At 33.2% G+C, this 12,182-nt stretch overlaps 1 protein-coding gene and 1 long non-coding RNA gene across 4 annotated transcripts in view; one reads left to right on the top strand and one right to left on the bottom strand.

Moving 5' to 3' along the window:
* LOC145283706 (vitamin D3 receptor-like) overlaps positions 1–12,182 on the bottom strand; it is a 567,378-nt gene that overhangs the window by 374,266 nt on the left and 180,930 nt on the right. The gene's annotated exons all lie outside the window — the stretch shown is intronic.
* Positions 1,858–12,182, top strand: part of LOC145283709 (uncharacterized) — a 647,798-nt gene continuing 637,473 nt past the window's right edge. For both annotated transcript variants that reach the window (XR_013868703.1, XR_013868704.1), the window contains exon 1: positions 1,858–1,944. This is a non-coding gene — a long non-coding RNA (uncharacterized LOC145283709). The remainder of the gene's footprint in view (positions 1,945–12,182) is intronic.

Here is a 12,182-nt window from a genome sequence, read left to right as displayed (position 1 = left end):
ACAAAGATTTTACTTGTTGTAAATCATACTTGCTATATGATTACTGTTTCTTGTTAATTTCAGTATTATGTGATTAGTAACTTTCAAAGTTTATCGGGTAATATTTACAGGCAAACACACACGCACTCCTCTACTGTTTCATTTATATAGGTAAATGGTTAAAACCTTCTTTGAATATAAACGCATCTACATTACATTATATATATATATATATCTATATATATATCTATCTATATATATATATATATAATGTGCATGCATATATAATCACGTCATTACATTACATTACATTACACACACACACACACACACATATATATATATATATATATATATATATATATATATATATATATATATATAATCATGTTGACACACCAGTTTTCGTCAGATCACCGAATTTAAGCTACGTTGAGCCTGGCAACTACCAGATGGCTGACCAGTTGGGAATTCTAGGCGCTGTATGTGCTCTCCGCTTATCTCGGCATTATCTCCAATCGTTCTGAACCCCCACTTACCACTGGTATTCAACAATGTCGATAAGGAGAGGCGTGGTTTGAGATTGCGGAACTCTTGCCACAAAAATTTCACGCGCAAGCACCTTTATCATGGGTATCCACAGCCTGTCAACTGAGAAAGCCTATATATATATATATATATATATATATATATATATATATATATATATATATATATATATATATATATATATATATATATATACACTTTTAGATTACCAAATCGTCTCAAATAATCTTACGCAATACAAAACATCAACAAAACACTCACAAAATCAACTCCAACTTCGGCAACCATCACATTGAATATTATCAAAGATTTAATACAGTTCTTTTAAAGAGAAACTCCTTTATCGCACAATACTATATCGTGATCAAGGAAAATATTTTGCAAACAGTTAACATAAAATAAACACTAACCAATAGCATTTTTGCAACATAATATATATATATATATATATATATATATATATATATATATATATATATATATATATATAAGCTATATTGACGACAAGCAATTTCTCCAGACGTCTTACATATCAACTATCCGACATTGAGCCCTACAATGTCACATTCTTTCAAACAACAAAACACCCCAATTTTCTTACATAGGGAAAATACTATAAACTACCGTTAAAATTATACATATACATGAATATATACGTCGGTTCCATATGCAATGAGCAGTACTTATAGAATAATACTAACCTAACAATGAAAACGTTAATATCAGTGCTGCAATATTAAATATACTCCACAATTAAAAACAATAGATATACAAAAATTAAGAATATATTAAGATATGTGTCAATTTGAATCAAGCTGAAACAAAATTTAAACCTTTAATCAATTCGTTTTAATACAAAATAATAAACAAAAAAAAAACGCTGAAATCAATTTAAGCGTAATTGAAAAAAACATATCAGTTGACTCACGGCAACGGTTAAAAAATAATGAACCAGTTATCTGCTTTATTTTAATCTCATAGCAATTTTTCTAGTTCAACTGTACCATAAAAACTGCTCCAATATAATCAAGTATCTAAGACACTTCGCTAATAATTCCATTATCATTAATAAAATCGATTTTTTCACATGATATTATTTATCTTCTGGTATGCAATTCTAATTGATTTTTTTTTAATAAAAGTTTCATTTTTGTTTTTGTCAGTCTTTAATGTGATTTCATTTTTGAAGATTTGCTATTCTAAAATTACCGATAATTACGTTTTAATTTCTTTAAATTCGTTCAATTTCATGAAACATTGTGAGTAAATTAATGTTGGATTTTCAATTTTGTGTCTAAAATTGGTTGTTTTTTTTAATTATTATTGCAGTTAAACATCAAAAAGCTAAAAAAAAAAAAAAGAAAGAAAAGAAAAACGTACTCGTGATGTCGTCGGTGATCAAAGCATTGAACAAAGGTGAGATTTCTGAACAAATTATACATTTAAAAATTGATTTCCGGTAAAGAAATAAATTTGAAACCAACAATCAATTTCACTTAAGTCGTGGTTAAAAAATGTAAAAGTTTCAGATAATATACTTGACGTGATCTTTTCGTGTTTACGAAAAACCAGTTGCTATCTCTTGTTTTAAATACAGGGAGACAATGTTTGTAATCCTTACCTATATTATGCATATATACAATAATTTCTAATTTTGCTAGAGTCATGATTAATAAATATATAATACATCGCTGCCAAGAAGGTGCAAATGCCGAGAGAATGCCTGAGAGAATGGTATAATGAGAAAGAAAGATTTTGCCCCGCTTTTACGCCAATAACATTTGTATAGACTGTATGCTGGAATCTCCTTCGGTATACACGTACAATTTTTATTTGAGTATATACTTAAACGTTTTCTCATTCCATCTCAGCGTATTTATTATTTAATCTTTGTAATTTTTGTAAAATTTAGTAATATTAGAGAACGAGGAAAAGTATCTTAACCTCCCAGAGTAATAGTTATTCATTGTTACTCATAAACACTGAGGAGGAAGTATATTAAAACACACACTTTTGTATGGCCGTTATTATGTTCTAATCTTGAAATTGTAAGTCAAAAGCTACATGTTTTCATAAGAACTTTGTATATCTCACATACTATCACGAAGCATTGATCACTATTCAAGTAAATACTAAAATATAGAATATAAATACATTATACAGATACATGATAAAAGAGTTGCCCTGAGGAAAACACCACTGCAGTTTTATCTTAAAACATTTTAATAGGAGAAAATCAATTCAGGTAACTTGATTATGTAGTAGAGCTGACATCTATTCGATTTAGCTGCCTTCAGCCTCAATCATCGGCTCGATATGGGTCCAGAATTGAGAGCATATCTTTTCCACAAGCGACAGCGGGAGCCCGGCGAAAACACGGCGGATGGCGGCGATCATGATGTCTTTAGTGTTTTGATAGGCCATGTTGGTGATGTTCTTCACGTATGACCAAATGAAGTATTCCAGCGAGTTCATGTCGGCGGAGGAGGGGGAGTGAGAGAAGAGTGAAAAGCCGGAGCACTCCTTCTAAAGCAAAACCTTTGGACTTGTGGGCCGACACCGTCTTGCTGTAACAACTAGGATCTGCCAGCGTCCAGCTGATTGCACAAGGGAATAACCACACTCTTCACCACATCCAGGTCTACTTTGATGTTGACTTTCAAGCCGACCTCAAAGATATGAGGTGGCATGATTTGGCCCTCACTTGAAACTACTCCAAAGACTATAATCGTGGCCGGAAACATTATTTTCATCACTCGCGGCACGTCCCTGTCATTCTTGCCAACCTAACGATGCATTTTGTGCGTATTGCTAATGGTCCTGCCGTCAAAACCTGGATCGCTAGAGAACATGAGTTGTACAGCGGCGCATCGTTCGTTGAATATTGTGTCACTTTCAGATGATATCAGGATCCTATCGCTCTTGCGATTTGTACAGAACTGCCCGCCTAGTAGATGGTCTGCAATAAGAAAAGAAAACTAGTTTTCATTCAACGGACATGGAATCATGTCGTTTTCCTAGAGCGACAATTGTATCGTTACACCCTGTATATCCTTACAATATGAATATATTCATGTGAGATAGTTATAATTATATATTTATATGTATATATACAGATACATATAGTAACTTCCTTCAGTCTTCGCAGACTATGGATACTAACTGTAAAGGTACCTGTGCGTGGAATTTTTGTGGCAAGCGTTGCGCAATCGCCAACCACACCTCTCCTGGGTCGGTGTTGTTAAATACCAGTGGCAAGTAGAGGTTCAGAATGACTGGAAACACTGCCAAGATAAGCGGAGAGTACATACAGCACCTAGAATTCCAAATGGTCATGAATCTCGTACTAGCCAGGCTCAACGTTGTTTATCTTCGATAATCTGACGAGAACCTGTGTGTCAACGTGATTATTTCGCGTGTGTGCGTATATACAATACTGTGTGTTAAGATGATTTTGTCGTAGGTATTAAAAATAATTATATTATTATGTATACGAAAGTGCATTTTTACTTAAATGCAAGTTGAAAATAATTTTCCCTTTTACCAATTTGGTACCATCGAAGGAGGAATGGCATATGATGAATCGTAGACGACGAAACACGTGTCAGTGGATAATTATATTTAAAAAACAATACATATATATATATATATATATACATGTATTTATATGCATGTATTTACACACAAAGATGTATTTATATGTATTTACACCAAAAGACGTATTTTAAATGTGTGTCAATATGTATGAATGCATTCATGTTCATATTTCTACTGTGTTTAACAATTAAAAAAAAATCATTTGCAAAATAAAATATGCATTAAAAGTTTTCTTAAAAAGTATAAAAAAATTAATAGTAAAAATATGCATTAAATGGACACGTCAAAGGTATAAGTTTTAATAAAAGTGGGCAGACATTTTGTCAATAAAATCTGGTTTTAACATGGTAAGTATTCTACGCTACGTTCGCCCAGATACAGATTTATCTTTTTATCGCTGCATATCACCCAAACAACAGACGCTTAGCAAAGTTTACCAACTACATAATAATACCATGCCAACACTATTTCATGTCCGTACGTACGTTAGCACTTCTCACTTAAAAAAATTGAAATGCAAGATATTTAATTAAATAATATTGCATCGAATATACAGCTGTGTCGAACATAAAACTGACTGAACCTGGGTGTGTTGTTTTCGTGTAAGCATACAAATATAACATATGTTGTTCTTTTCTTGAGGGGCTCCGAACGTAGAATACCGATCGGGCTGCCAAGACATTTTTGATAAGCCAGAATTATCTTTCTTTAGGCTTTTATTACATCCGACCTATGTCTAATTTACTTGCCATGGGAGGATGATAAATAAAATCGAAGTTTAATATATGTTCTGTCCGAATCAAATAAAATCGTAACGTGGGGTGTGCGTTCTCGCTGAATATTAAAAAAATGGAAATATTTCATAAACTTCTACAAGGGTATAAGAGTTAGATCTTCAGAGCCAGATACATTCTAGAACTACATTAACCAAAGTACTCACATACGTATATTGCAACTTCAACAAAGGGGTTACAATAATATTATAGGGTCTGTGTTCAAACGAGGCGTTCATGGAACTGAAACGTGTCACAGACTCATATAATGATATAACTATGGATTTTTCACGGGTTTCGTTACTCTTAATATAAATTGCCTATAATATTTTCAGTTTATTCTTTTTTAATAGAGATCGCTTCAGACAATTCCACTTGAAAACGGACATTTTGTAGCCAGCTGCTTTACAGGCGTGTAGTTACGCAAACTTTGTTTATGGACGTTCGGTTTCGTAGACAGAGAAGAAAAATGCATTATTGACAGTGGCTGTAGTAAGACGAGTTTGTTTCCGAATGTTTTACATGGGGGCGGGGCTATAGATTAACCTGAGCCGAATGTACCCCATTAAAATAATAATAGACTAGAAAAAAGATTAACAACCTATTTTCCACGATAAAGAGGACATGGAAAATAGAAAGGGAACTAGATTTCGAAGGCAGTTTATTACTCTTTGGCTTGAAAGTGACTCTTAGCGGCATCTCGTCAGATAGCCAATCTTCTGACTACTGAACTGTTATACAAGTAGATAATTGCGTCAGTAAGATCCTTTGTGAAACTGAAGAATGTTCCAACAATTTTTTTTTTCCGATGAATGAATTTGATGTTAGTTTTCCGTTTCAGGTGTGAAGTAAAAGGCAGCCTCAGAAGCTTATCAAAGCAAAAGGCTTTCTCAAGGATAGAGACAGTTCTTTTTAAATTTCGGCAAAGTGATGATCCGAATATTAGTAGTGAAAAGCAAGAAACTTGGTGTTAAGGGCATTAAAAGTAAACCAATCACTGTAAGATCGTATCTTTCAGTCAGCTATCATTATCGCCAAAAACCAATAACAAATAACTACACGTTTATGAACAATAAATCATTCCAGTATTACAGGTGAGACTATCTTAGCATGAAGGTAAATCTCGAGACTTAAAAAGAGTAAATTCCAACTTTAATGTTACGAAAGCTTAAGTATATAATCTTATATATTTATCTAATTATCTAATTATGTATATAATCCTTATTGCAATGTTGATGAACATCTATTGTGTTACACTGTCCCTAGAAAATGACTAAATTTGAAGGATCGTGAGAAAAAAATCAAACTTCAAGGAATCTTATTTTACTAGAGACTGATTCCAGTAGGTAAATTAAATTCGAATCTGAAATAGCTGAATTTTAAAAATAAAGATTTTGACCTATATCATTCTCCCTCTTTAATTTAAAAGAAACTTATCTTTTATAATATTGAAAAATATATGTCCACCAGTCCATGTAAAATAGGGGTTTAAAATTAAAGGATTCTAAATTTCACGAAATCATTCAATATTTCTTTCTTTCTTTATTACGTATCTTTATTTGATGTATTCTGTCGAAAAATGTTTTACATGTAAATTTGGATTTACGGCTTTTATTTATGGTTGTTGCGTCAAAGTCTGTTTCCTATTGTTGTCGTATTGAGCTTTTTATTTGGTTGAGATTGATATGTAAATATCAATAGTTATATCAGATTGAAGTTTACATTTACTTTTGTTTGGTAAACTTTCTCATCAACTGCCTGATTTGAATTATATATATATATATATATATATATATATATATATATATATATATATATATTTAACAAATAAATGAAAAAGTATTTATTCAAAATTTCATGATGTTAACCATCTTAGAATTTATTTCTTTAATTCCATTGACACTTACAGTTCTTGATAGTAACTGTTTCAATTATTATATTAATCAAAGAATCTATTTTGTTTTTAACTCATCCGAGGAAGTAGCAACTATAAATCTATAAAAAGAAAAACATGCATTTAGGCATAATACAAAACCCAAAATTTGAGAGAGTAGTTGAAATTACCTTATTAAATAATTAAAGAAATAAATTGTAAGATGGTCAACATCATGAAAGTTGTCATTTATTTGTTCTGTGCTCTGGAATCACACTGAGTTTCTTAAATTAAGGATTTGTATATATAAAAAGTGAAAAATAATTGGAAAATCATATTTCTACAGAAATATATATATATATATATATATATATATATATATATATATATATATATATATATATATTCTAGAACTACATTACTCAAAGTACCCAGATAGGTATGTTGCAACTGCAGCAAAGGGGCTACAATGATCTCATAGGATTTGCGTTCAAACCAGACGTTCATGAAATATAAATATAAGGAAGCGATGCTCTTTGTGTAGACAAATTGAGCTTAGGTATTTGCACAATGTCAAAACATTGTTAATTCACTGCCCACGTAGCAGCAGCTGAATAGCGCAACAGGTAGATGTTCCGAATGTCATTTGGGCGATCGGATTTCGATCCTGGCTTGAGTTAGTTGTTTGTCTAGCCGCACTGATGAGCTGTGAAACAGCGAAACAGTACTGTATGTGGATGACTATATATATATATGTGTGTGTGTGTGTGCGTGCGTGCGCGCGCGCGTGTGTATTTCAAGGGATACAATAGAAAAGCAGAATAAGTTGCATGCATAGAAATAATATTGAATTTAAGAGCATAATATAAGCGTTCAATGACAACCGATGCGAAATAGTTTGCTAAATGCTTAACAGAATTATTTCCACCCGCAACCTAAACTTTGTAAAAGTCACAACATTCGTTAAACTCAGCAGAAACATGGATAAATCAAGAAACTTAGCAGAAAGATCAATGATCAAAGAAAGACTTTTTTGCGAAATGTTTTTATTTATTATTAATTGTGTGAGATTTTCCTTTGCGAACGCTTCAAGCGTGTAAAAGGTATTTCTATGTATCCTGGGTGTCCCATGTAAGAAGGCGGATCAGTGTTCGCCGTTTTGAGGACGAAGCGCGGGTATATCGGTGGAAGACCTTACAATCTTTCAGCACGTATCTGGTCAGATCAAAGGAAAAAATATTGTTCAACATTTAAGTCGCGACTGTTCTAGTGTCTCCCAAGACAGATGATGTTGAAAAAAAAAAGATTTTTCAAATTCTGAACATATGATTACAAAACTTAATATTGTGAGCTACGTAATACGCTAATCACAACTCGGCACTCCTATAACAAAGTCCGATGTTTACGTTTCATCTGCTTCGGCGCATGTAACTTAAATAAATATATTCACTTCTCTGTATATTACATATCTAATAAATAAAAGCCTATATGTCTGTCTGTCCGCCTATCTGTCAGTCTGTCTGTTTGCTTGTTTGTCCGCCTGTTTTGCGGTTTGAGTACTATCAAAGTAGTGGACGGATGTTTGTTTAAAATAGAGATTTGGCGAGGTTATTTGCAGGCATCGCTCCCGTGGGTCGATCGGTAGAACTGCTGACTATCAACGCGACGATTCTAGGTTCAATCTTTGACTTGGGAGAGGTGCTAGTGTAGCGGCACTGATCAGTTGTGAAACAACGAAACCGGACTGTATGTCGATGACTACAAATGTATTTAAGCCCCCCCCCTCTTTGGGTAGAGCACTGTCGTAAATAATCTCACCGGCTACTTAATTGGCTGAAAAATGCGAGGCTCGGTGTTTGTTTACAAATAAGCGATTTGAGCACTATAAAAGTGGTGGACGGATGTTTCTTTAAAATAGACATTTTGGCGAGGCTATTTGCGGGCATCGCTCCCATGGGTCAATTGATAGAACTGCTGATTATCAACGCGACAGTTCTAGGTTGAATTCTAGGCTTGGGAGAATGCTAGTCTAGCGGCACTGACGAGTTGTGATACAACGAAACCGGACTGCATGTCGATAATGGATACGGCTTCCGCTAATCGAGCCAGAGATGTCTCGTGTCGCGGGGTTCGAATCGTTCGACTGGTAGTAATCGTGACACCCTGCACTGAAGAATCCCGAAAGGATGAAACACTAGTGTCTGTAGGTATTTAATTATTATAGTAAAAAAAATAATTATATATATATATATATATATATATATATATATATATATATATATATATATATATATATATATATATATATATATATATATATAAGATATATAAGTGTGCTCTTAGCGGCAATATAACGCAATGTATCTGTCTGTCTCCATATTTTCAAACTTTATTTTTTCCGAAACTAAAAAGCAGAGCGGCACTAAGGGTCTCAAATGATTGCATTTTTATGAACCGTTCTTTTATGGGTCTTTAGCTGGTAAAAATAGTTTTAAGGGATCAAAAATTGGGCCAAAGTTGCAAAAAATCGTTGTACATTTATACATTCATCTTAATTTATTTTCGATAAGTTCATATGAGTACCACATTGGTACAGTGAAAACGTCAACAGCTTGAAAGGCTGCAGGTTTATTTTCAGTTTCGATTCTAGCTGATGGCGCCCAAATATATTTTTTTTTTACGTCATCACCCTATCATAACAAATACGAGATCTGGACACCTTAAAATATTATATTTAAGCGTATTTTACGACCGGACACAGCCGCCCCTGGTTATTATATATATATATATATATATATATATATATATATATATATATATAGAGAGAGAGAGAGAGAGAGAGAGAGAGAGAGATGTAGATATATATACTTGTTTAAATATGTATATATATATTTCAAAAACACACACACATATATATATATACTTGTTAGATATATAAAACGCACCCATATATATATATATATATATATATATATTTATATACACGTGTGTACGTTTATTTATAGATAAGTAAAATAGTAACTGAATTCCCTCTACCTTTTTTATTAGGCAGTGAGTTTTCTATTTCTACTATTTTATAAAAATCACTTGTGTGTGCATGTATGTGTGTGTGTGTTTGTGTGTTTATGTGTGAGTGTGTGTAAGTTCCTTCATCATAGATTTCGAAACGGCTGAGCTTATTCTTTGCAATTTCAAAAAATGGTAAGTCATCCAATAAGTATCGAAAATTGAAAAAAAAAAAAACGCTCTTAAGAATAGCCTTCTTCTTATAGATAAGAAACAATTTTACAGTGGAATATTTTACGTTACACCGGCCGGTATTACGTAAAATATTCCTCTGTAAAAATCATTTTTTCATCTATAACAGACGAAAGACTATGCTTAAGATCGCCAAGCCCAAATATCAGCTGACCTGATATTGTAAATAAACACAGACGGAAATTGATGAACGTCAGTATATCATTATTGTATTGTGAATTAGTCTATCGGACAAATTATTCCTCATAATATATAATATTTAATAGAGGACTGATTCTATAATAATACAGAGTCAATCTGCATAAAATAAAATATCATGTGTAAGGGTATTGGACGATCGGACAACGCCGAACGGCCAACTAGTAAAAATATAGAGAAAGGTGTTCTGTTTTTTTAGATGGGTAATTTTAAATTAAGATACATCACTAAAATACTTGCATATTATAAACATATTAAGTTTATTACAAAGACCACAATTTTTGGCATTTATATTTTAAATACAATTTTGGACTTTGGCCTTGAAGGTCGATTGCATATTGCATAATCTTGAGATCAATTTTTCACAACCATCTACACGTTAATTTAGTTGCCTGTCTACCCGCAATGATGAGCTGTGATACAGCGTAATAGTACTGTATGTGGATGACTATAATGCTCTCTATCTTGGGTTTAGCATATTGGGAAGTGATATACAAACTACCATTGGCGTATTAAGCAATGCTCTTTGTGTAAACAAATAGAGCTTCGCCATTTGAACGATGTAAAAACATCGTTAAGTCACTACCCGCACAGCAGCAGCTGTATAGCTTAATGGTTAGAAGCTTTGACTATCGTTTGGGAGGTCTGGCTTCGATCATAGCTGGAAGTAGTTGCCTGTTTAGCTGCACTGATGGGCTGTGATACGGCGAAACTGTACTATATAATGTTTTATCTATCTTCCTCTCTCTCCTTCTTTCTCTCTCTCTCTCTCTCTCTCTCTCTCTCTTTCTCTCTCTATGTATATATATATATATAGAGAGAGAGATAGAGAGACAGAGAGATAGAAAGAGAGAGAGGTTGGGAGAGAAAACAAAAGAGATAAATTCATTTTACTTCAGTTTCATGGAGACGTACATTAACAAAAAGTTGTTTCGTTTTTTTTTTGTTTGTTTTTTTTTTTACTAAGTGTGGTTTAGTAAAACGAAACACGCTTTAAATTAGATGTCTTTTGAACACATATTGTATTCATGGAATTTTGAAAACTATTCCTCTCTTCGCATATCCATTGGGAAAGGGAAGAGGAAGAATTAAAATTTAGATAAAAGAAATTGTGTAACCCTGCATGAATCTGTGGCTTGGTTGTGGCATCGATCGGGGTGAGACTTTCAAATTCCATCGCCTTCAGCCACAGGTTTTATCGCCATGTCAGTATGAAGGACACCGTTCGGGTCTGCGTGTCGATAATTCAAATGTTTGAATCATTTAATCGCCATTGACGCGTTGATTAGTGATTTCAAACAAGCTGTGCGTTTTGCGTGCTTTGTTGAAAACCGGTAAACAATGTCGGACATGAAATCTTGCCTCAGGCAAATCCGGACACCTTTTCGCTTTCGGCTGACCTCTCGGGTCACCGGCATCCCGCTTCCACGATTGGTTTTATTTACAAATCAAAATCCTTACTACGTACCCACCCGAAATGCAAACACCGTTAAATGCAATTCCAATACAAAACGGCATTTTTCGCACCGGGGTGGGCAAATGACTTTATCTCCACATTTCCTTGGTGGATAAAATGAACGAATATGTCGCCTAACAGAAACGGCCAGCATGTCTTCGAAACGAATAAAAAGAGAACAGAAAAAAATAGAAGAAAACGGTTTCGAAAAGAAAGACAAAAATTAAGGAAAAAGTGAGAAGGAAAAGATAGAGAGAACTGGTTAAAAAAAATAGAAAAAAGAAGAAAAGTGCAGATAAAAATAGAATCCGACGAAAAAGAAAAGAAAAATTCCAAATCAAGAAAATAAAAGAAAGAAAAAAAAGAAGAAAAGTGCAGGAAAAAATAGAACAAGACGAAAAAGAAAAAAAATCAAAACCAAGAAAAAAAAAGAAATAAAGGAAGAAATAGACCTTATGTTTATATTCGGCAGCCTTATTACTTCCTTCTTCTTTATTTT

Source organism: Euprymna scolopes, chromosome 8 (assembly GCF_053919585.1).
Source record: "Euprymna scolopes isolate OS-2025 chromosome 8, ASM5391958v1, whole genome shotgun sequence".
Classification (NCBI taxonomy): Eukaryota; Metazoa; Mollusca; class Cephalopoda; order Sepiida; family Sepiolidae; genus Euprymna; species Euprymna scolopes.
This window is presented reverse-complemented; position numbering and strand designations above follow the sequence as displayed.